Source organism: Eurosta solidaginis, chromosome 2 (assembly GCF_040869045.1).
Source record: "Eurosta solidaginis isolate ZX-2024a chromosome 2, ASM4086904v1, whole genome shotgun sequence".
Classification (NCBI taxonomy): Eukaryota; Metazoa; Arthropoda; class Insecta; order Diptera; family Tephritidae; genus Eurosta; species Eurosta solidaginis.
Genome location: NC_090320.1, coordinates 70,415,487 through 70,442,222, shown reverse-complemented (window position 1 = coordinate 70,442,222; position 26,736 = coordinate 70,415,487). Strand labels below are relative to the sequence as shown.

General features: G+C 36.6%; 1 protein-coding gene across 3 annotated transcripts in view; it reads right to left on the bottom strand.

Moving 5' to 3' along the window:
• Positions 1-25,876, bottom strand: part of LOC137239879 (glycoprotein-N-acetylgalactosamine 3-beta-galactosyltransferase 1-like) — a 105,793-nt gene extending 79,917 nt beyond the window's left edge. For all 3 annotated transcript variants that reach the window (XM_067765641.1, XM_067765643.1, XM_067765644.1), the window contains exon 1: positions 25,626-25,876. The gene's annotated coding sequence lies outside the window, so the exon portion shown is untranslated. The remainder of the gene's footprint in view (positions 1-25,625) is intronic.
• Between the last annotated feature and the right edge of the window lie 860 nt (positions 25,877-26,736).

The window sequence follows — 26,736 nt, the reverse complement described above, 5'->3', positions numbered from 1 at the left end:
GCGAATACAACTTGGACATGGCAAAGTGGAGTGAATTGAAGATCCAGCAACTGAAGAAGGAGTTGGACAGCCGTGGATTGAATACAACCGGCAATAACTCGAACGTCAGGTACGACTACGAGAGGCAATGGAATTAGAGGGAATTAAAGTGGAAGAGTATGTCTTTCATCTTGATGGCGAGGAGACAACAAAAATTAAAGAGAAAAACGAAACATCGCAGACAGTTACCAGCACAGACTTGAACATGATATTGGCTGCAATATCTGCACAAACATCGCCAGTAGCATCAATGTCGTCGCAATTGGCATCCCAACTGGAATCGCAAGAGTCACGTATAACAGAAATGTCATCACAAATATCCACAAATATGTCATCACAACTGGAAGAGCAGAAGACATATATGGCATCCCAACTGGAAGAGCAAAAGACATATATGACATCTCAGTTGGCTGAGCAGTTGAAAGCACAAGAGGCCCGCATATCCTCGCAGCTTGAGGCACAGGAGATAAGGGTAACGTCGAAGCTGGAGGCCCACGATACAAAAATTTTACAGTTTGAGGAAAAAATCGAAGCCGAAGTGGATGCTTTGAGAGGACGTATCGAGCAGTTGCAACTAAATCGCCCAGCAGTTTCAGCAAGCAATCCGAAGGTAAAAACTCCATCCTTTGACGGCTCTGTCCCTTTCCCGGTCTTTAAGCTACAGTTTGAGAAGACCGCAGCAGTGAACAACTGGAATGCTGAAGATATAGTTACAGCTCTGTTCGTGGCAATGAAAGGGCCTGCCGCGGAAATCTTACAGACGATTCCACAGTGCGAACGGAACAGTTATGAAGCATTGATGGCCGCTGTCGAGAGACGTTATGGAAGCGAGCATAGAAAACAGATATACCAAATTGAGTTGCAAAACCGTTACCAAAAAGCAAATGAGACATTGCAGGAGTTTGCTGCGGATGTTGAAAGATTGGCTCATCTTGCAAATGCGGACGCACCCGTGGAATACACTGAAAGGGTAAAGATTCAGAGCTTTATAAACGGCATACGGGACGTCGAAACGAAGCGAGCCACATACGCGAACCCAAAGCAAAAATTTGCTGAAACGGTATCCCATGCATTGACTCAGGAAACGGCGTCACTATTGAGTAAACCAGCATACAAAGCCCATCGTGTGGAAGTAGAAGGGCCAGAGTGTGTAGACACAATTTTGGAAGTACTGAAGGGATCAAGGGACAACAGAAAAATGCGGGAGTTATGAAATGTTTCAGGTGCGGAAACCCAGGTCACATTACACGTCATTGCAACACCGGTCCTAATACTTCCAACAATCTGGGTGGCCGTAAACGCAGAGCTGACGAAGATGAGCAAATCTCCAAGTTCACTCAATCGTTAAACTAAATAGAGTCAGCCGCAAGGGGCGACAGCTGGCTCCCTCAATTGAATGCCCCATAACCTCTATCTCGCAAATTGGAAGAAGGTCGAACAGTGTTACTGTCGGAGGAAATGTGGATGGAAAGGAACGTTTACTGACTGTATATACGGGTGCATCTCATTCCATCATTCGAGCGGATTTAGTCAACAAGAAGATAAGACCATTGCATGGAGCAAGATTTCGTACAGCCACTGGAGAAGATACCACGGTTCTAGGAGAAGTAGCATGTGAAGTCGCTACTGTGAACGTCACGGTAGTACACAAATTTATAGTGGCAGAGATTGTTGATGAAATCATAATTTGAGTGGACTTCTTAATCGACCAAGGCATCAATATCGATATGCAAAGCAAGACGATGAGATATAAGAACATGGATTTGCCACTTAATTTCGGCTACGAGAGGGGCTACAGCAGTAAATGAGTACTGGCAATATACCACCAGCAGCAAATACCACCAAAATCAGAAGCAGTCATCTGGACAAAGGTTGATGGAGATTGTGGGACACACAAATTTTGGGTTGTCGAAGCAGCAAACAAATCAGCAACGAACATACTTGTAGGAAAAAACAAGATGGACGTATTCCGGTAAGAGTACTCAATGAGTTCAAGTCACCACTCAAACTGACCAAGGGAGCTATTTTGGGAAGATGCCAAGGTGCTTAAGTAGTTATTAACTGTGAACAGCTCCAGGAAGTTCCTTTTATTGGTGCTGAGGATGTTCTTTGGCATCTGGAAAATCTGAAAATATCTTACATTGCTGGACCTGATCAAATTCCGCCGGTTGTGCTAAAAACTTGTGCACAATACCTATATTGACCTCTAGCTTGTTTATTTAATGCCTCCCTGAAGCAAGGGATGTTTCCTATGAAGTGGAAAGAGTCATTTATAATTCCTCTCCATAAGAGTGTCAGCAGATCTTGTGTCACAAATTACAGAGGAATAGCTAAATTCAATGCCATTCCCAAGCGAAGCCATTATCACAAAGCAACTGGCGTTCAGTCAATCTTCGGTTGTTGACTTATCACAGCACGGATTTTGTAAGGGAAAGTCAACAGTGTCTAACCTTGTAGAGTTCACGACCCTTGTATCCAATAGCTTTAAATCTAACTGCGAAATTGATGTTATTTACACAGATTTTAGTAAGGCGTTTGATAAAGTATCCCATTCTCTGCTCTCACACAAACTCTACCGGTTAGGCTTTCCTCCTATACTACTCTCTTGGGTTTCTTCTTATTTGAATAAACGTAAACAAACAGTTATTTTTAACAACTGTTGGTCCAAATTCATCAATGTAACTTCTGGTGTTCCACAAGGTAGTCCTTGGGCCTGTGTTATTTCTACTATTCATTAACGACCTACCAAGTGTTTTGAAGCACTGTAAGCCGTTGATGTATGCGGATGACGAGAAATTTATTATGCCTATCCGCTCACCAGAGGATAGAGCACTTCTTCAGTTGGATCTGAACAGCCTAGTTGTATGGTGTAATGCTAACCTTATGTCACTAAACCTTCTGAAGTTTAAGTTCATGTGTTTTACACGAACACCCTTTCATTCCCATGAGTATGTGATTGGAGATTATGTTATTAAGCAAGTCACCAACTTCACTGACCTAGGTGTTACAATGGACCCTAAGCTTGACTTTAGGTTACATATAGAAACTTGCGTTAATAGGGCTAAAGGTACTTTGGCGTTCGTGAAAAGGTAGTCTAAGGAATTTAATGATCCGTACGTTACTAAAACTCTTTTTACATCATTGGTGAGGCCAATATTGGAATATGCTTCGATAATCTGGAGCCCACGTTATCAAATTCACTGTGATAAACTGTTGGATGAAAAAATTTGAAAAACTTCTGAAAAACGTCTTTCGTAGGCTATAAAAAGAAGAAAAACTTTCAGCCAATTCTAAAGGGGTCGGGTGTAAAATTGGTCGAAATGGGATGGAATACCCCATATATAAAAAGAAGTGTACATTTTGATTGTCACTCCATAACTCGAGAACGGCTCGACAGATTGCCATGAAATTTTTAGGAAAGATACAGGAAGGAGAAATGATGGTTAGTTGATTTTGAAATCCCAAATCGGTTTAGCCATATATACATAAAAATCAAATTCTGTGTGTGTGTGTTCGCTATGGAAACGTATTTCCCACACATCAATCATCACCAAATTTTGGTTATGGGTTCCTTCGAAAGGGAGGTTTTAGGCTAAAAATAATTTCGCTATATAAAAGGGGCGTGGCACCTCCCATACAAATGAAATCTTTGGTACTGCATACCTTTGAAGGTATACATGCCAGAACATTGAAATTCAATGAGGAGTTATATGAGGTCAATCCCTAACACCACCAAGAAAATGCGGAATTTGGAGAAATGGGGCGTGGCACCTCCCATTCAAATGGAATCTTTGGTACTGCATAACTTTGAAGGTATACATCCCAGAACATTGAAATTTAGTAAGGAGTTATTTTAGGTCAATCCTTAACACCACCAAGAAAATATGGAATTGGGAAAAAGGGGGCGTGGCACCTCCCATACAAATGGAATATATTATACTGCATATATCTGGATGTCGTAATGGTAGGATAATTAAAATTGGTAAGGAGCTATGTGACGTTAAGTCCTAAAACTTCCAGTAAAATGTGGAATGGGGAAAACTATGGCTGGCATACAAACTTAGGTTATTTTAACACCTAAAGTTTGACTGCATTGTTGAGTTTAGCTGTCATGCCTTTTGGACGTTTAGTAATCTGCCGCTGTTAAAAGAATTGTTTAGCTTCAGTCTATCTACATCTTCTATTAAAATCAAATTCTGTGTGTGTGTTCCCTATGTAAACGTGTTTGCTATACTTCGATCATCACCAAATTTTGGCTCGAGGTTCCTTCGATCAAGACGAAAGTTTGTCATATTTCAGAATTAAGAATTTTAAATATAAATGTTTTTGCTTTTTGGCTATGCGAAAGAACTACCATCTTAGCTCCCAAAAATGATGATATTAACAAAATCAATGATCGCTTTCAAAATCAATTTCCTGGTGAAGTAACGAAATATAAATCGATCGACACAGTTACAGATGAAGATAAATTTGTGAATTATCCAAATGAATTTCTATACTCCTTAGAACCAAAAGAAATGCCTGCGCATATATCAACTTTGAAAATTGGCTCACCAGTCATGCTTCTTCGCAATGTAATCAAAGCAACAATCATCAGCGGTAAAAGCAATACAATAATATAAAATAAGATACAATAAGATATAAGAATAAAATGTTTTAACAGAAAATTTCACCAAATATGCGTACAAAATTCAATTCAATTTACAGAACAATAAATTAAATTATCAACAAACAAACAAAACAGAAAAAATAACGCAACATCCATTCGATCTCGGGCGTTACAACGTGCGCCTGGTAAGGCTAGTAAAATATATATTGATTGGTACAAAAAACCTACGGCGTCGGGGAGATTAATCAATTATAATTCAAAGCATGAACGTAAAACCATTATAAAACCTGCGAAAAACTTTATTAGAAGGGTACTCACGATAAGTGATAAAAATTTTCATAAAAAAAATATTGCGATAATCAAGAAAACTTTAGAAGAAAATGATTTTCCCATAAACTTGATTAACAAGCTGGTCCGGAATTATCATGCCAATAATAAAAAAGAACATTTGAAAAAGGATAAAGATTGTAAAATATACAAGTCAATCACCTATGTTCCCGGAACCTCAGAGAGGATCAAGATGTCGAATATATATGACAAAGAAAAATACTGTAACGAATATTAGCAGCGCTAAGAGATACTATCATCTCTAAGCCGATGCTAAGCAGTGAATTGTATGCACATCAATAATTCAATCATTATGTCTACACATATGTACGTACACGCAGCGGAGAAGCAACGCACAACCACATGCATAAATCTGAGATACCCCCGAAAGTATACAATGGTTGTGCAAGTGTCGCTTACACATACATACAAGCGCATGGGGTTTGAGAGAAGCTATAAAATCTGTAGTTACAGCTGGGTAATTTTATAGCTGATAACTAAATAGTAAGTTATGGAAACAGAAAAGCCTAGAAATATGCAACGAGGAACTCAGACAGCATAAAAGGTAGCACCAGTAGAGGCGCGACAATCAGTTTGATTTAAGACGCTATCTGGCGAGCAATAGTAGTGTTATTTTGAAAGTAGTTTAATAAAGGCCATTTTGCATTATTGAAAATTGGAGTTATTTATTCAACAGTTTAGTGATTCGAACGTTAGCAGAAGGTTGAAAATAAGAGGAATTGCAGTAAATTCGTTACAATTGGTGTCAGAAGAGGAATTATTGAATAAATTCCGAAGATTGCGAATACAACTTGGACATGGCAAAGTGGAGTGAATTGAAGATCCAGCAACTGAAGAAGGAGTTGGACAGCCGTGGATTGAATACAACCGGCAATAACTCGAACGTCAGGTACGACTACGAGAGGCAATGGAATTAGAGGGAATTAAAGTGGAAGAGTATGTCTTTCATCTTGATGGCGAGGAGACAACAAAAATTAAAGAGAAAAACGAAACATCGCAGACAGTTACCAGCACAGACTTGAACATGATATTGGCTGCAATATCTGCACAAACATCGCCAGTAGCATCAATGTCGTCGCAATTGGCATCCCAACTGGAATCGCAAGAGTCACGTATAACAGAAATGTCATCACAAATATCCACAAATATGTCATCACAACTGGAAGAGCAGAAGACATATATGGCATCCCAACTGGAAGAGCAAAAGACATATATGACATCTCAGTTGGCTGAGCAGTTGAAAGCACAAGAGGCCCGCATATCCTCGCAGCTTGAGGCACAGGAGATAAGGGTAACGTCGAAGCTGGAGGCCCACGATACAAAAATTTTACAGTTTGAGGAAAAAATCGAAGCCGAAGTGGATGCTTTGAGAGGACGTATCGAGCAGTTGCAACTAAATCGCCCAGCAGTTTCAGCAAGCAATCCGAAGGTAAAAATTCCATCCTTTGACGGCTCTGTCCCTTTCCCGGTCTTTAAGCTACAGTTTGAGAAGACCGCAGCAGTGAACAACTGGAATGCTGAAGATATAGTTACAGCTCTGTTCGTGACAATGAAAGGGCCTGCCGCGGAAATCTTACAGACGATTCCAGAGTGCGAACGGAACAGTTATGAAGCATTGATGGCCGCTGTCGAGAGACGTTATGGAAGCGAGCATAGAAAACAGATATACCAAATTGAGTTGCAAAACCGTTACCAAAAAGCAAATGAGACATTGCAGGAGTTTGCTGCGGATGTTGAAAGATTGGCTCATCTTGCAAATGCGGACGCACCCGTGGAATACACTGAAAGGGTAAAGATTCAGAGCTTTATAAACGGCATACGGGACGTCGAAACGAAGCGAGCCACATACGCGAACCCAAAGCAAACATTTGCTGAAACGGTATCCCATGCATTGACTCAGGAAACGGCGTCACTATTGAGTAAACCAGCATACAAAGCCCATCGTGTGGAAGTAGAAGGGCCAGAGTGTGTAGACACAATTTTGGAAGTACTGAAGGGATCAAGGGACAACAGAAAAATGCGGGAGTTATGAAATGTTTCAGGTGCGGAAACCCAGGTCACATTACACGTCATTGCAACACCGGTCCTAATACTTCCAACAATCTGGGTGGCCGTAAACGCAGAGCTGACGAAGATGAGCAAATCTCCAAGTTCACTCAATCGTTAAACTAAATAGAGTCAGCCGCAAGGGGCGACAGCTGGCTCCCTCAATTGAATGCCCCATAACCTCTATCTCGCAAATTGGAAGAAGGTCGAACAGTGTTACTATCGGAGGAAATGTGGATGGAAAAGAACGTTTACTGACTGTATATACGGGTGCATCTCATTCCATCATTCGAGCGGATTTAGTCAACAAGAAGATAAGACCATTGCATGGAGCAAGATTTCGTACAGCCACTGGAGAAGATACCACGGTTCTAGGAGAAGTAGCATGTGAAGTCGCTACTGTGAACGTCACGGTAGTACACAAATTTATAGTGGCAGAGATTGTTGATGAAATCATAATTTGAGTGGACTTCTTAATCGACCAAGGCATCAATATCGATATGCAAAGCAAGACGATGAGATATAAGAACATGGATTTGCCACTTAATTTCGGCTACGAGAGGGGCTACAGCAGTAAATGAGTGCTGGCAATATACCACCAGCAGCAAATACCACCAAAATCAGAAGCAGTCATCTGGACAAAGGTTGATGGAGATTGTGGGACACACAAATTGTGGGTTGTCGAAGCAGCAAACAAATCAGCACCGAACATACTTGTAGGAAAAATCCTGGCTATGACAAAATAGATGGACGTATTCCGGTAAGAGTACTCAATGAGTTCAAGTCACCACTCAAACTGACCAAGGGAGCTATTTTGGGAAGATGCCAAGATGCTTAAGTAGTTATTAACTGTGAACAGCTCCAGGAAGTTCCTTTTATTGGTGCTGAGGATGTTCTTTGGCATCTGGAAAATCTGAAAATATCTTACATTGCTGGACCTGATCAAATTCCGCCGGTTGTGCTAAAAACTTGTGCACAATACCTATATTGACCTCTAGCTTGTTTATTTAATGCCTCCCTGAAGCAAGGGATGTTTCCTATGAAGTGGAAAGAGTCATTTATAATTCCTCTCCATAAGAGTGTCAGCAGATCTTGTGTCACAAATTACAGAGGAATAGCTAAACTCAATGCCATTCCCAAGCGAAGCCATTATCACAAAGCAACTGGCGTTCAGTCAATCTTCGGTTGTTGACTTATCACAGCACGGATTTTGTAAGGGAAAGTCAACAGTGTCTAACCTTGTAGAGTTCACGACCCTTGTATCCAATAGCTTTAAATCTAACTGCGAAATTGATGTTATTTACACAGATTTTAGTAAGGCGTTTGATAAAGTATCCCATTCTCTGCTCTCACACAAACTCTACCGGTTAGGCTTTCCTCCTATACTACTCTCTTGGGTTTCTTCTTATTTGAATAAACGTAAACAAACAGTTATTTTTAACAACTGTTGGTCCAAATTCATCAATGTAACTTCTGGTGTTCCACAAGGTAGTCCTTGGGCCTGTGTTATTTCTACTATTCATTAACGACCTACCAAGTGTTTTGAAGCACTGTAAGCCGTTGATGTATGCGGATGACGAGAAATTTATTATGCCTATCCGCTCACCAGAGGATAGAGCACTTCTTCAGTTGGATCTGAACAGCCTAGTTGTATGGTGTAATGCTAACCTTATGTCACTAAACCTTCTGAAGTTTAAGTTCATGTGTTTTACACGAACACCCTTTCATTCCCATGAGTATGTGATTGGAGATTATGTTATTAAGCAAGTCACCAACTTCACTGACCTAGGTGTTACAATGGACCCTAAGCTTTACTTTAGGTTACATATAGAAACTTGCGTTAATAGGGCTAAAGGTACTTTGGCGTTCGTGAAAAGGTAGTCTAAGGAATTTAATGATCCGTACGTTACTAAAACTCTTTTTACATCATTGGTGAGGCCAATATTGGAATATGCTTCTATAATCTGGAGCCCACGTTATCAAATTCACTGTGATAAACTGGAATCGGTCCAAAACAGTTTTTGCTTTTTGCTTTGAAACAATTGCCTTGGGACACGTCAAGGAATCTTCCACCGTACTGCAGCCGGTTAAAACTATTACAGTTGCCTACATTACAGAGCCGTAGGGAGATGCTTAATGTATTATTTATAGTAAAACTCTTAAGAGGGATGATAGCTAGCCCATTTCTGCTTAGCGAAATTAAGTTGAACGTGCCAGTCAGACCGTCTAGATATTTTCAACAAATGCATATAAGTACATGCAGATCGAACTTTGAAATGCATGACCCACTTCGTGGTATTTGTCATGATTTCAATAGTCACTGCAGAAATTTAGTAACATGCGATCCGATTCTCAGAATTAAAAAGTACCTACTTCCTTAAACATGTAAGGTGTAACCCCCTATACATCTGTGTGTCTTTGCATTTGAATGATTTAATACATAAGTATACAGTATATTTTTGTAATTATTATTTATTTAAGTTGCCAAGCATTTTGTTTGTTTTTTATACTATACTTTATTTAGTCTGATTAATTGTTGAATTTGTAGACTAATAAATAAATAAATAAATAATTAATAAATAAATACTGATCTTTCAAATGACATCACGGCATGGACGGAGGGGCTAGAGGAAGATTATCAGAGTAAAGCAAAGCAACTGCTCCTAAAGTACGCAAACATATCTGACCAGGATGGTTCCAAACCAGGCCGCACCAATGTTGTGACACATTAAATTGAAGCGGGAAGTTATGAGTCAAATCGTAAAAGAAATGAGCGACAGCGGCGTCATCGAACCATCAGCTAGTCCATGGAGCTCACCGGTGGTACTTGTGAAGAAGAAGGATGGGAAAATGAGGTTTTGCGTGGACTACCGCAAGTTGAAAGACGCCACGAAAAAGGATAGCTACCCATTGCCAAGAATTGACGATACTCTGGACTCGCTATCTGGTACGAAATGGTTTTCCACACTGGACTTCATTTGTGCCAAACTTTTCCAGCGTAGCCCATAGCCTCCATGAGCTTACAAGAAAAAATAAAGCTTTTGAATGGAAGAAGGGGAAACAATTGGCTTAGGTAGAGGGCAGTGTAACGAACATTAGCAGCACTAAGGGATATTATCATCTCTAAGCCGATGCTAAGCAATGACTTGTATGCACATCAATAATTCAATCATTATGTCTACACATATGTACGTACACGCAGCCGAGAAGCAACGCATAACCACATGCATAAATCTGAGATACTCCCGAAAGTACGCAATGGTTGTGCAAGTGTCGCTCACACATGCAAGCGCATGGGGTTTGAGAGAAGCTATAAAATCATGCATCTGTAGTTACAGCTGAGTAATTTTATAGCTGATAACTAACTAGTAAGTTCTGGAAATAGAAAAGCGTAGAAATATGCAACGAGTTTGATTTAAGACGCTATCTGGCGAGCAATAGTAGTGTTATTTTGAAAGTACTTTAATAAAGGCCATTTTGCATTATTGAAAAGTGTAGTTATTTATTCAACAGTTTAGTGATTCGAACGTTAGCAGAAGGTTGCAGATAAGAGGAATTACTGTAAATTCGTTACAATACAAAATAGCGTTTACATACAATAACACACTGCAACAAGTTTTTAGCAAAACTAAGGACAAAATTTCGAAACTGGAGAAATCTGACGTTATTTACAGAATTCCATGCAACGGTGACGGGTCCCACGCATGCGAGAAAGTATATGTGGGGACAACAAAATTAAAACTCAAGACAAGGATTTCCGCTCATAGATCTAACATTAAATTAAGGAATAATGCTTCGGGCAACAAGACGGCTTTAACATCCCACTGCAAGGACACAGGGCACTTCCCCGACTTCGATAATGTAACTATACTGGACAATGAAAAACATTACAGCAAACGATACACTTAAGAAATGCTACATATTTTGAACACCCCTAATGAAAAAAGAATGAACTTCAAAATGGACACAGATAATTGTGCGCAGTCTTACAGGAATTTAATTTTGAAGCAACAACACCACAAGGCGGTCATTTGAAATATTGTCCAATAGTTAAATGGGATGAAATATGTACATACATACGTTCATATGTGTTATGCTATGTTCAAACAGAAAAATAAATTAAGGCTATTTCGATTTAAATTGAGTGGTGTTCATACAACTCTATTTAGCTTACACAATAGTAATTTGATAGCTGGTTGGCTCATCTCTGCAGTAAGAACATATCTTTGTTGAGACTGTCAAACTGTGCGTGTTGGTATTAGGTGAATGGAATGGAAAGAAAACATAAAATTTTGAAATTTTTGTGCGTTGTAAGAAAATGTGTTCAATGTTTTGGTTTCATTTTGATTTTGCCATCTTCTTTTGACAATCCCTACTCCAGGGAAATGAAAGACATAAAATCAGCTGATGAGATGAGCCAACCATATAGTTCAGCCATGCGTAACTGACTTTTAAATATACTCAATAAACACACTTTACAATGTTGCATTTGCAGTTTGAAACAATTTATTACGCAATTTTTTTTAAATTGGCAAGTTATTATTACAATTTATTATATGACAAATTGCGTAATAAATTGCCCAAATAGTATAAATTGCCAATTTGGTGTGTGTTTGAACCTAGTATTGTTATTGTATTGTTATTGTATACATGATTTTTGTTTATACTTACTGTTTACATATATATAATACTTCTATATCAGTACCTTCCTATCTTCCTAATGTGCAAATCATTATTTGCTGAAACTGTGCAATTCTATGTTCTGCGCCTGCGCGGGCTTTGTTGGCGTTAGTGAATTGTAGTAGCGTTTGTAAAAAAGTATTAAGAGGGTAACAACGGGCCACTATCCTTTTACCCAACTTCTGCCTACTAATTGTTATAAAATCTCAGTTTAGTCGATTAAACAATGAAAAGGCCAACAAATACAATACAAGGCTTGATGTATTTATTATTTAAACATGGGCTGCAGCCTTACAAAGTACATTATTTACATAAATAGTAAAAAAGGCGAAGAATTCATATTTTTAAAATGAAAAAAATTCAAATATAAATGTATAAAAATATACTTATACATACATCTCAACAAGCATTTCTTTAAACCTTTTTGAGTTTTTTAGTGATGTAAATAATTGAAGTAAACAAAATATAAGTTTTAATTTTTTTCTAACATACTCTTTTTCGTCGGTGTTTTTCTTCGTTTCAAAAAACAAACGAATATCCAAATAAAAACTTATTACTTCCTTACACAGCTGTGTCCGGCGATTATTAAAGATGTCGTTGCTAAATAAATTTTCGATGGCTATGTGATCGTCCATGATACTATTGGAGAATGCATCACTTGTATTTTGAAAAATGTTATTTATTAAACTTAGTTTTGCATTTCCAATTGGGCATGCCTTGAGAATTTGTCTTAAAGCTTTCTCTGACACTATACAAATATTACATACGTCCACAGATGGTGCGACAAACGGACCTTTATTTTTGTGTGCTGAAAGTAAAGGCATTTCTTCACCTATCAATTGCCCTTGATATGTGGAACATTTTATTTTCTTTTTTACCTTCATTTCCCTTTTTTGAACGAAATAGCCGAATGTACAATATTGATAGAAGCAAGACGGCTTGTTGAAATATACATATATTTATGCGCCTTTTTTACAAAAATTTAACGACAGCCTTGAGATTTTGTCTCCTTCTCTCGTTGTATATCTGTACTGTAATGTTTGACAGGCTGCACAGTTCAGTAGTAGTGATATAGAAGTACTAAATATACGACTGTTTATGAAAATTGTTTATTTTTACGGTACTTTTCCAAATTGTTTATATTTTGGTTTCTTCATTTGTTTTCTCGACCTCTTTGTAATTTTTTTAGTCATATTCCCAATCAGTGGATCATACATGTCCATATGTGTAAGTCTATTTGTTATTCAAGTGTTCATATGTATGTTCTGTGTAATTAACTATTGTTATTGTTTTGTCTTCAGCCCTGATGATGACTTCAGATTGAAGTCGAAATATCAACCAAAATTAAAATTTGTGAATATAAAACAAACCAAAAGGAAGTTTTATTCATTAACCGCGGCCTTTCAGCTCAACTAATCCAATTAATTGCAACATTCAAGGCTACTAAATTTATCAAAATATTAAATTTTTTGTCAAAATTTGACTTTAAAAAAATTTTTTTTTAAAGTGGGTGTGTTCGTCATCCAATTTTGCTCGTTTTAATTTAGAATATTTATAGTAATTGGCGTAATGTTCCTGCGAAATTTCATCAAGATATCTTCAACGATTGCGAAATTACAGATTGCAAAACTTTTAAATTACCTTCTTTTAAAAGTGGGCGGTGCCACGCCTATTGTCCAAACTTTTACCAATTTTCTATTCTGCGTCATAAGGCCAACCCACCTACCAAGTTTCATCGCTTTATCCGTCTTTGGTAATGAGTTATTGCACTTTTTCTGTTTTTCGAAATTTTCAATATCGAAAAAGTGGGCGTGGTTATAGCCCGATTTCGTTTATTTTAAATAGCGATCTGGGATGAGTGCCGAGAAACCTACATAGCAAATTTAATCAAGATATCTCAAAATTTACTCAAGTAATCGTGTTAACGGACAGACGGATGGACGGACGGACATGGCTAAATAAATTTCTTTTTTCGCCCAAATCATTTTGATATATAGAAGTCTATATCTATCTCGATTAGTTTATGCCGTTACTGATTGCCGTTACGCGAATAAAATTAATATACTTTGTGAGCTCTGTTCAGCTGAGTATAAAAATTTGATTGAGCCATCTCCGTCCGTCCGTTTGTCCGTTAACACGATAACTTGAGTAAATATTGAGATATCTTCACCAAAATTGGTACACGAGCTTATCTGGACCCAGAATAGATTGGTATTGAAAATGTGCGAAATCGGATGATAACCACGCCCACTTTTCATATATATAATATTTTGGAAAACACAAAAAACCTGATTATTTAGTTAATAATACACCTAGAATGTTGAAATTTGACATGTGGACTTATATTGAGACTGTTGATAAAAATTTGAAAATTTTTTTTGTGGCACCGCCCACTTGTGATAAAATCAATTTTACAAATATTATTGATCAAAAATCAAAAATCGTTAAATCTATCGTAACAAAATTCGGTAGAGATTTTGCCTTTACTATACGGAATGCTTTGAAGAAAAATTAACGAAATCGGTTAAGGACCACACCCACTTTTATATAAAAGATTTTTAAAAGGGGCGTGGACGAATAAAATAAGCTATATCTTTGCAAAACGGAGCTTTATATCATTGATATTTCACTTCCCAAGTGGATTTATAACCATAAGTAGGAACAATTTCAAATTTAAAAAAATTGGCGTGGCACCGCCCCTTTATGACTAAGCAATTTTCTATGTTTCGAGAGCCATAACTCGAAGGAAAATAACGGATCGTAATAAAATTGGGTACAGAAATTTTCCCTATAGCAGGAAATATTTCTAGAAAAGTGGACGAGATCGGTTAAAGACCACGCCCACTTTTATGAAGAAGAGCTTTGTATCAATAGAACTTTACTTTCTAAATTGAATTATAACATTTAATTGGAAAACACTAAAATTTTTGAAAATGGGTATGGCACAGCCCCTTTTATGACTAAGTAATTTTCTATGTTTCGGGAGCCATAACTCGAAGAAAAATTATCATATCGTAATGAAATTGGGTACTCAAATTTTCCCTATAGTAGGAAATATTTCAGTTAAAGACCACGGTAACTTAGATATAAAACAAGTTTAAAAGGGCCGTGGACTAGAATAATAAGCTATAACTTAGCAAAAAATAGTTTTGAATCAATGATATTTCACTTATCAAGTTTTATTGTAAGGGGAAGTGGGGAGAAATTTTTTTTAAACGGGCGGTGCCACGTGTTATGTAGAAAACGAATTTATCTGAAATGAAATGTGCAATTGAAGCTCACGCTGGGTATATAATGTTCTGTTACACCCGAATTTAGACACCTTTACTTGTTATATATAAATCTAAAGTACCCGGCAGATTTTGTTCTGCCCTTAAATTGGTTTGCCTACATTTAAAAAGTGAGCCTCGCTTTTCCTATTTACTCTCTATCCCATTCTTTTCAACTTCATCTTCCAATTTTTTTTTTGTTTTGTCCATCCCATATTCCATTTATCTCCCTTCCACTCTCAAACCCTTGCACTCCTCTTCCCCCTTCCAGTTTCACAAGTTTTCTCTTTTCTACCTCCACTCTCTTTTCTCTGTTCCAGCCTCCCTTTATTTTTCTTCATCCCCTTCCTATTATCCCCTCGCACTTTCCTTATTTTTTCTCCATTTCCTATTACCCCTTCCTTCCTCTCCCTCACCCCCTCTATTTTTCACTCTCTCCCATTATCTTTCCATTCCTCTATCTTTGAGCCGAACAAACCCGTACATTTGGCAAATTGGAACTTATTACCTACCGTAAGCCTATTGTCCAAATTTTATAAAGATTTACTTCAGATTTTGCACGTTTGTAGATCCATAAAAAATAAAAAAAAAAACACTCACAGGCAAAGCTCACAGAATATATTGACTCTTTTGACATAACGGAAGATTGTAACGGCTTAAACTAATCGAGGCAAATGTAGCCTTCCATACATCAAATAAAAAATTCATTGAGCCATGTCCGTCCGTCTGTGAAGACGATATCTTGTTTAAATATTGCATGTGGTTTCCTTGGCACTCATCTTCCACCGCTATTTAATATAAACGCTAACCACGCCCACTTTTTATACATATATACATTTAGAAAACACCAAAAACGTTACTATTTGGAAAATAATGCGGCTAAAATAAGCAAATTTCATGTGTAGATTAAATACTAATCCCAAATTTTAATTTTTCTAATTCTGAAAAGGGGCGTGGCACCGCCTACTTCTGAAAAAATTAATTTTTCATAAATTATTTGTCATAAATCAGGAACGGTTTAAGTTTTCATTACAACACTATTTAAGCTGATAAACCTTGCTATAAGGAATGAGTCTGTGGGCCAAGCCCACTTTCATATGTGTGATTATTAAAGAGATCTTAGGCTAATGTAAAGAAAGACATTTTTACAGTAAAGCTATTTTACTTCTTAAGTATATTTATAACATCAGCACTGAACCGCCTAAGCGATGTTGGCCGTTTCCTAACAAGTCGTGCCAGATATCCCTGTCTCACGATAACTGACGCCAATTGGTAGCACCAAGGGAGGTGAGGTCTTCATTCACCTGCCTCACCCAACACAGTGCACCCCCCCCCCCCCCTTCCTGTGCTCCCAAAAAAAAACAAAATACTTTCATTCGCATGACATGACCTAGCCAGCGAAGCCTTTGGGTTTTTGTTTCGCTGCATATCTGCGTAACAAGCCAACCTAATATAAACGCACGCAATTCATTTTCTGTCAAAAATGTCTCATGCACATACAACTTGTATGAGAGCAACCCAAATTGAATTTGCTGCGTGAAAACCTAACTCGATTTCCAATTTTTGTTCTGCGTGACATTTAGATTTAACGTTTGCATACATGCTTTACATTGTCGCAACGCATACTTATTTGGGTTAGGGCAAAAAACGCCGGTTGTTTGCGTGCGCTAAAAAAACGCAGTGCAGTTTTATTAGGTTGGCATGTAAATAAAGCTCATACAGCTCATCATAATACCTCCTTCGATCGGCATTACGAACAGGACCATAATCTACAGGACTGGCGTGTAGAGGGTGATTTTTCTTCGTCGAGAGATTACTTTACGTTTCAATGGCCTACTCGATCCAAAGTATCCCTTGTTGGCAAGAGTTATTCTCCGTTTGATTTCTAAGCTGACATTATTTTTTCTGTTAATGCCTGCACGGGAGCCATAACTTGAAAAACTCAGCACACTTATTTTCTATATATAGTTTATTTTTATTTCAAATAAATACGACCACTTTTGATAATACTTAATTTCAAAAACTATGTAAATAAACTTTACGATAGATGCTCTCAGCTGGGTAGTTAATCTTCGGTTACACTCGAACTGAGACGTCCTTACTAGTTTCTGTGAGATTCTTTAATTAATTTGATGCGTTTACGATTCGTTTGTCTTTCTTGCTATACGATTCTTGCACAAATATTTAATATAATTTAGAGATAAGATTAAGACATTTTATGACCCAATTGAGTATGGTTCATCCAGTAAATCAACGGTTCGTGTATGTAGATACCCAAAACCTCGCAACGGCCGGGCGGCGATTATTCATTCCCTGCAGGAAAATAAGCTAACTACAAGTAAGTTATAAGTTAATGTCAAACAAATCAAATAAACTAGAAAAGAGCTGACTATATTTCTGTGGCGTTTGCGGAAAAATAAATCAGAGTTGGTAACACTGTAGGAGTACGCTTACAGAGCCACCGATTTTGATCGCCTAATGGCGGTCGTAATCGTCCGATAAAAATAAACACATGTATTTAGATGAGCTTGTGTACATTTCAACCGATCATCGAATTGTGGTCGGCCGTTGTCGTTTTTCACTGCCGATAAATTCGGGAGTGTTCAATTGTCTTCCGATAAATTTCGTGCATTTAAGGTGCATGCACATTATACGACGAGACATGTCGCGACACGTTCCGCCAAAATATTCCCGGCATTTTTCCCTAGTTGGTCAACTTGGTCGTGTCGTATCGTACGACTGTCGCTAGATGTGCATGGCTACATAAGAATACATGCAAAGAATATTTTGTCGCTACATGTCGCGTCGTGTAATGTGCATGAACCTGTACTGTAAAAATTAATTATTTGTGCGTTGTACTGAAAAATTGATTAAGCATGCGTATTTTTGCGAAAAAGTAAAATGTAAGAAAAAAAGTTGCCGGTCGATAATCGGTTGCAATTTTAACACCAGCCCGGCCGATTTCAACAGAGCTGAGAGCTGCATTGCTAGAAGGAAGAAACTTAAGGATGAACGACGATAGTGCTTAGAGCAGGGACCCATATTAATAGTTATTATCTTTTCTCTAGTCGAAAACGTCCTGGGTAAAGTATATGGGATCCCGGGGATGCCCATAGAATTTGCATGACGAATCATGCATTCGTTTTATTTAAGCCGGACTTTTGTTTTTTAGGTCTGAAAATAAAAGATAAATCCAGACCTATAACGGGTCATCCAAATGAAATAAATTTTGTAAAAATAGATTCTTTTAAATGTCTAGATTTGAAACCTTTATGGCAATTTTAAAGTTGCTGTTAGTAATACCAGACATATGTCATAAGAAAACTAAAACCAACGCTCTAATACTTTTAAATTGTAAACCTGCACCAGTTTTTTTGCCATACAGTTGGATCCAATTGAGATATTGCATTGAAAGGATTCTAATAAACATTCCAGCTAGAGCTCTGCGTAGCTCCGAGTTCTTCCATGTTGGTATTTCTAAAGCTCTTTATGTGAAAAATGCTCCAATTACTAGAGCCTTAATTGAGTTCAACAGAATTGCTAGATTTATCGAGATAGATCTTTCAGGTTCGAAAGATCGCTTTTAAGTTCTTTAACTACTCTTTATAAATAAAGTATTTGAAATGTAGTATTATTGTTTAATATATATGTCTAAATAGCCTATAAGATTTGTATGCCGATTGGTTTAAAATACATAAATAAATAAATAAATTTGATACATCGCTTTCTGTTGAAACAAGAAGGATTCTGTATGAAAAAAATCGTTGCATTTGGTTTAGGCGTTTCATAGTTATGGACATATATTATGTACTTTAAAAATAAAAGTCCGGATTTAACTTTTACTTTCCCCCGTGAACCGCGGAATCATTAAACTAATTGAATCTTATCCACAGGGCGCATTAGACGAGCGGGTTAGAGGTTCAGAATATAGCTTCGGTAGGTATGTATGTCTGTCGTAAGAGGCGACTGAAATACCAAATTGATTCAAGGGGTTGTGTAGCGCAACCATTTCAAGGGGATGCCAGCGCAATATATAACTTCTCCAACACAACTGGGAGTGTGCTTATCGCTAGAACAACAACCAGGTAAATCTACCACCGACCAGACTTTCACGATACGCCAAACTCTGTAGAAGACCAACGTCTTCGTCTACTCTAAAGCCGTTTTATTGGAGGGCAGCTCCAAACAATTGGAAACCAAACGAGACTTGGGTCACAGGACCTCCTTTTAGTATGAATTGTTCAAAAGGTATAGCTTATTATATTCGTTAACAACTGTTTTAAATGTATTTTATATAAATTTGGGCGTGGTCCTTAACCGATCTCGTTAATTTTTTCTAGAAATATTTCCTGCTATAAAAAAAAAAATGTGTACCCAATCTTCTTATGATCCGTTAATTTTTCTTCGAGTTATGACACCCGAAACATAGAAAATTGCTTAGCTATAAAAGTAGCGGTGCCACGCCAATTAAAAAAAATTTTTTTCCACTTAGGAAAAGATGTGCCATTGATATAAAACTCTGTTTTACAAAGATATAACGTATTTTATTCGTCCACTATTCTTAGTGGTCAACCGATTTCGTAAATTTTTTTCGAAGCATTGCTTATAGTAAAGGCAACCTCTCTGCCGAATGTTGCTATGATAATTTTAGCTTTTTATACCCGCTGTACTTGTACGCAGGGTATTATAACTTTGATTGGGTAGCGGTTGGTTGTACAGGTATAAAGGAATCGAGATAGATATAGACTTCCATACATCAAAATCATCAGTATCGAAAAAAAATTTGATTGAGCCATGCCCGTCCTTCCGTCCGTCCGTCCGTCTGTCCGTTAAGACGATAACTTGAGTAAATATTGAGATATCTTAACCAAATTTGATACACGAGCTTATCTGGACCTAGAATAGATTGGTATTGAAAATGAGCGAAATCGGATGATAACCACGCCCACTTTTTATATATATAACATTTTGGAAAACACAAAAAACCTGATTATTTAGTAAATAATAAACCTAGAATGTGGAAATTTGACATGTGGACTCTTGATAAAAATGTTAAAAAAATTTTTTTAATGGGCGTGGCACCGCCCACTTGTGATAAAATCAATTTTACAAATATTATTAATCATAAATCAAAAATCGTTAAACCTATCGGAACAAAATTCGGCAGAGATTGCCTTTACTATAAGGAATGCTCTGAAGAAAAATTTACGAAATCGGTTAAGGACCACGCCCACTTTTATATAAAAGATTTTTAAAAGGGGCGTGGACGAATAAAATAAGCTATATCTTTGCAAAAAAGAGCTTTATATCAATGGTATTTCATTTCCCAAGTGGATTTATAACCATAAGTAGGAAAAATTTCAAATTTAAAAAAATGGGCGTGGCACCGCCCCTTTATGACTAAGCAATTTTCTATGTTTCGAGAGCCATAACTGGAAGGAAAATAACGGATCGTAATAAATTTGGGTACAGAAATTTACCCTATAGCAGGAAATATTTCTAGAAAAGTGGACGAGATCGGTTAAAGACCACATCCACTTTTATATAAAAGATTTTGAAAAGGGTCGTAGACGATAATAATAATAAGCTATATCTTAGCGAAAAAGAGCTTTGTATATATAGAATTTTACTTTCTAAATTGAATCATAACATTAAATTGGAAAACACTAAAATTTTTCAAAATGGGTGTGGCACCGCCCCTTTTTTTTCTAAACAATATTCAATGTTTCGGGAGCCATAGCTCGAAGAAACATTTACATATCGTAACAAAATTGGGTACACATATTTTCCTTATAGCAGGAAATTTTCTAGTAAAAATGAATAAGATTGGTTAACGACCACGGCAGCTTTTATATAAATGACTTTAAAAAGGGTCGTAGGCAACAATAATAAATTAAATATTAGCGAAAAGTAGTTTTGTACCAATCGTAGTTTTCTTGTTCTGTTATATCTTTATATTAAAATAAACAGTAGGGAAATCCCCATATCTGAAAGAAAACTGCATTATTACCCGCTCAAGGTCATTATTGGTGTTAGCCTCTGTATCATTTTTGAATAGAACCATATTTATATGTATTATTGTGCAGCCTTGTAACACTATTAAGCACACAAAACAAACAACAACAGCATTTCAAGTGTACAGCGGGGTATGTAATGTTCGGTTTCACCCGAACTTAGACTTCCTTACTTGTTTGATTTATGATTAATAATATTTCTAAAATTGATTTTATCCCAAGTGGGCAGTGCCACGCCCATTTTCAAAAAATTTTTGAAAATATTTATAAAGAGTCTCAATATCAGTCCACGCATCAAATTTCAACATTTTAGAAGTATTATTTACTAAATAATCAAATTTCTGTGTTATCCAAAATTTTATATACATAAAAAGTGGCCATGGTTATCATCCTGTTTCCCTCATTTTAAATAGCGATGGGAGATGAGTGCCAAGGAGCACATGCACCAGATTACAATAAGATATCTCAATATTTACTCAAGTTATCGTGCTCGAAGACAGACGGACCGTCGGACAAGGCTAAAAGGCTAAAACAATTCCTTTTTTCATATTGATTAATTTGATATATGGAAGTCTCTATCTCGATTCGTTTGTGCCGTTATGAGCAACCGTTATGTTACCAAAGTTAATATACTCTGTGTGCAAAGTGGTCCTATTAAGGTGGCAGACACACTATAGCAAACAACAATATTATACATCAAATAATTTATCTCATTTATTGGCAATTTAATACCGCCAAAAAAAAATGTAAAGCTGGGTCCGGTTCCGAGAAACGGGAGTGTCTGCTAGCTTAAGACTCAAGCCAGCAGACACTTCGTGAAAACACGACCCACGACTTCCAAACGACTTGGATAATTGATATTACATTTATTGGCAATTTAATACGGCAAAAAAAAATTAAAGCTGCGGCCGGTTCCGAGAAACGGGAGTGTCTGCTAGCTTAAGATTCAAGCCAGCAGACACTTCGTGAAGACGCGACCTACGACTTCCGAACGACTTGGATAATTGATATTACATTTATTGGCAATTTATTACCGCAAAAAAAAATTTAAAGCTGCGTCCGGTATCGAGAAACGGGAGTGTCTGCTAGCTTAAGACTCAAGCCAGCAGACACTTCGTGAAAACACGACCTACGACCTCCGAACGACTTGGATAATTGATATTACATTCATTGGCAATTTAACACCGCAAAAAAAAATTTAAAGCTGCGTCCGGTAGAGAAACGGGAGTGTCTGCTAGCTTAAGACTCAAGCCAGCAGACACTTCGTGAAAACACGACCCACGACTTCCAAACGACTTGGATAATTGATATTACATTTATTGGCAATTTAATACGGCAAAAAAAATTTAAAGCTGCGGCCGGTTCCGAGAAACGGGAGTGTCTGCTAGCTTAAGATTCAAGCCAGCAGACACTTCGTGAAGACGCGACCTACGACTTCCGAATGACTTGGATAATTGATATTACATTTATTGGCAATTTATTACCGCAAAAAAAATTTAAAGCTGCGTCCGGTATCGAGAAACGGGAGTGTCTGCTAGCTTAAGACTCAAGCCAGCAGACACTTCGTGAAAACACGACCTAAGACTTCCGAACGACTTGGATAATTAATGTTTGTAAATTGTCGAGCTCGAGGCCATACAATATTAAATAACAAACAAAGAAAACTTTTTATTTGTATATTTATATATTGTCGTTTTTTTTTTTTTTTTTTATTTATCGATATTTCGACTTCAATTAGAAGTCATCTTCAGGACTAGAAATACAAAAATACAAGTATTATAATAAAAAACATAAAAGTACAGGTATACATTTGACTTACATCGTTGGATGTACCAGATCGACTAATTTAAAATTTGATATGACAAAAACGAAAATAATCATAAAATGTAAACAAATAAGGAACCGTAATTATAAACAAAATTCTTAACTAACAACAATATAGCATAAAAAGTTAAACTGTGAGCGACACCCATAGCATAAGTATGTATTAAATTCGCACCAGGTAAATGTTGTTGTATAACACTCTCAGCATTAATTTTTGCAATTTTTCTTTACCAATTGTCTGTATGCGTTAGCGCATTGGTCTGTGTCTGACTTAAAATTCATTCTTTTATCGTTGGGTGTGCTGATTATGTGAAGCATCTCCAAAATATAGCGTTTCATATAATGTTTTTCTTGTTGTAAAATTTCTACCTCATCGAAATCCGGAGAGTGTCCAGTTGTTTTGCAATGCTGAGTGAGGGCCGTTTTGTTATCATTAGTGTGGTCCCTATTTTTTAGGTTTGATTTGTGAGCGGAAATCCTTGTCTTTAGTTTGGATTTAGTTGTCCCCACATATACCTTATTGCATACGTGGGACCCGTCGCCGTTGCATTTAATTTTATATATAACGTCAGATTTCTCATATTTTCCGATTTTGCTTTTTGTATTTGTAAATATTTTTGGTAAAGTGTTGTTATATGTGAAGGCAATTTAAAATTGTCCCTGTCGTACAAATTCGAATGCTTTATCCTATTCGACAAACCTGGTACAAAAGTGGTGGATTTATATATTTTATTTGGTTTAGCTTTCTTGGCTCTAGTCGTCTTGAAATGGCTATGTATGAATTGTTTTATAAGTTGAGCAGGAAATTCATTATTTTTAAGAACTTTTTGTATTATTTCAATATTTTTCTTATGGTACATCGCGTCGCTAACTGTGAGAACACGTCTTACGAAATTTTTGGCCGTATTTACAATTGCAGACTTGTCGTGTTTCGAATAAAAGTTTAATAATCTACCGGAGGCAGTAGGCTTTCTATACCAATCGAACGTGAGGTGGTTGTTGTTTTTTATGACCAGTGTGTCCAGAAATGGCAATTCTCCATCTTTCTCAACTTCTAACGTAAATTTTATAGATCTGTTGTATTCATTTAAGTTAGCCAGCATTTTCTCAATATGGTCCGTAGTTAAGAATTTTGTTTATAATTACGGTTACTTATTTGTTTACTTTTTATGTTTATTTTCGTTTTTGTCATATCAAATTTTAAATTAGTCGATCTGGTACATCCAACGATGTAAGTCAAATGTATACCTGTACTTTTACCTTTTTTATTATAATACTTGTATTTTTTATTTCTAGTCCTGAATATGACTTCTAATTGAAGTCGAAATATCGATAAATAAAAAAAAAAAAAATCACAATATATAAACATACAAATAAAAAGTTTTCTTTGTTTGTTATTTAATATTGTATGGCCTCGAGCTCGACAATTTACAAACATTAATTATCCAAGTCGTTCGGAAGTCGTAGGTCGTGGTTTCACGAAGTGTCTGCTGGCTTGAGTCTTAAGCTAGCAGACACTCCCGTTTCTCGGAACCGGACGCAGCTTTAAATTTTTTTTGCGGTATTAAATTGCCAATAAATGTAATATCAATTATCCAAGTCGTTCGGAAGTCGTGTTTTCAGGAAGTGTCTGCTGGCTTGAGCCTTAAGCTAGCAGATACTCCCTTTTCTCGGAACCGGACGCAGCTTTAAATTTTTTTTTGCGGTATTAAATTGCCAATAAATGTAATATCAATTATCCAAGTCGTTCGGAAGTCGCGGGTCGTGTTTTCACGAAGTGTCTGCTGGCTTGAACCTTAAGCTAGCAGACACTCCCGTTTCTCGGAACCGGACGCAGCTTTAAATTTTTTTTTGCGGTATTAAATTGCCAATAAATGAGGTATAAATTGTTTAATATATAATATTGTTGTTTGCTATAGTGTGTCTGCCACCTTAATAGGACCGTGCAAAGTACATTGAGTATAAAAAAAAACAACTGATACTACTTTATAAGCATTTTTTAATTTGCAGAACATTTTGTAGCTGTATTATTATTTATTTTTTTAGCTCTTCTTAATATTTTCTTAAACATTTTGTTAATTAATTTCTGAGCTTATCATGTTCATATACAGAGCTGCTAAACCCCAATACACTTATAGCACTTTTGTTTTTGTTTTGACCTGAAGAATAGGCACCGAAACAAATTCACACTTTGAATTTAAAAACAAATTTCATAGCACTCCCATATGCCCTTAAATATAAATTAGATTCATATGAAAGTGCCTGAATTTCATATGAAAGTGCAAAGAAAAGCACTTCCATATTAAGCCAAGGCACTTCAGTATGATATTCAAATTTACATTAACAAATTGACACCAAAAAATGTTTCAAGAATATTGTAGCACTGAAAAAACTTTTAGTTCAAAATTTATTCATTAAGGAGACCATCAAAATTCTTTAAACATTAAAAATATTTTGTTTTTCTCAATTTAAAAAAGTTTCAGTGTACATATAATTTTGTATATGTGTTGTGATTTGCACTTTAATATAAACATTTTTAACAGCCCTGTTCATATATATATTTTGTAAACTTTTTTCAACCGTTTCACTAAAACCGCTTATGTTCAAGTTTTCGAATTGTGAGTGTTGTACGATAATTGAATATTTAAATTTTGGTTCGCTTGAGCTTGATTTAATGCAATATCATTTTTTTTATACATACATATATTTAAATTCACACAGCCATCCATGTGATTTCTTTAAATTATTTATTTATTTATTATTAAAATTTTTGTAATCAATCACATACATACATACCTAATGCACAAATTTGTTTATACTAAACGTTTATTATTTCACTAAACAACATTTTACTGCTTATTTATCATTCTTTATGGCTTTGGCGAATCGATAAATGCCTTTGCATAATTCCTTCACTTTCGATTTTTATTCTCTGCATATTTTATTTTTTACTGCACATTGCTATTTTTGAATAATTGCTTCACACTGCAGTCACCAAATCCGTTTAGCTGTCCGGCAACAATTCAAAACACACCGTAAATCGTCAACTTTTGTCGTCGACTGAGCGCAGAAAACACTCGGCAAGCTAGCGAACGTAAACTTACTGGAGCTGCTTGCGTCGCCGCTGTGTCTTCTTCGCTGCGCAGTCAATTTGGCGGCCGCTGTCGACGTAAGCGACGACTTTGTCGTCAACGTCGTGAATTGTTTATTTTATTTATTTTTTTGATCAACTTTGTGCATTGGTATGTGTCACCTCATTTTGTATTTATTTACATAATTTTATTACAATTGTACAAGTTTGTATAGAAGTTGCTTTACAAAAAAAAAAAATGTTTATCTTATTACCGGAGAATGCTTTAACTTTTACGGTACAGTGTACTCTCTCCTAACGGACACATCTCTTAAACGGACACCTCTCATAAACGGACAATTTTTTCAGTACCAAAAAATCCTTAAGCATTTTTTAAGTTTTTCCCTTTTGAGCGGACAACCCTCCCATAACAGCACGCGGACACTTGCTTTATACCCCAAAGGGCTTTTTAATTTCCCATAACCGGACAGCTTACAACACTTTTTTTTCATTTACTCTTTACCATACTCGTACAGCTGTTGCTTATTCACTAATACGTGCATGGATGTAGGGGAATCCCCTAAATACGAAGAACCTGTTTTAAATACAGTAAAAAACATAAAAATGTATGTACCTATTGCATACACGTATGTACTATAGTTAGTATCTTCTTGTGTGTGTACGTACGTGAATCGCAATGCCTAAAGTAGTGTTGAGTATTAAAGACAAAGTTAATGTCATTGAAATTCATAAGAAAGAAAAACTAAGCGTACGAGAGTTGGCAAAGAAATGTAAGATCAGCAAAACGCAAGCTGGTAGAATTATCAAAAACAAAGA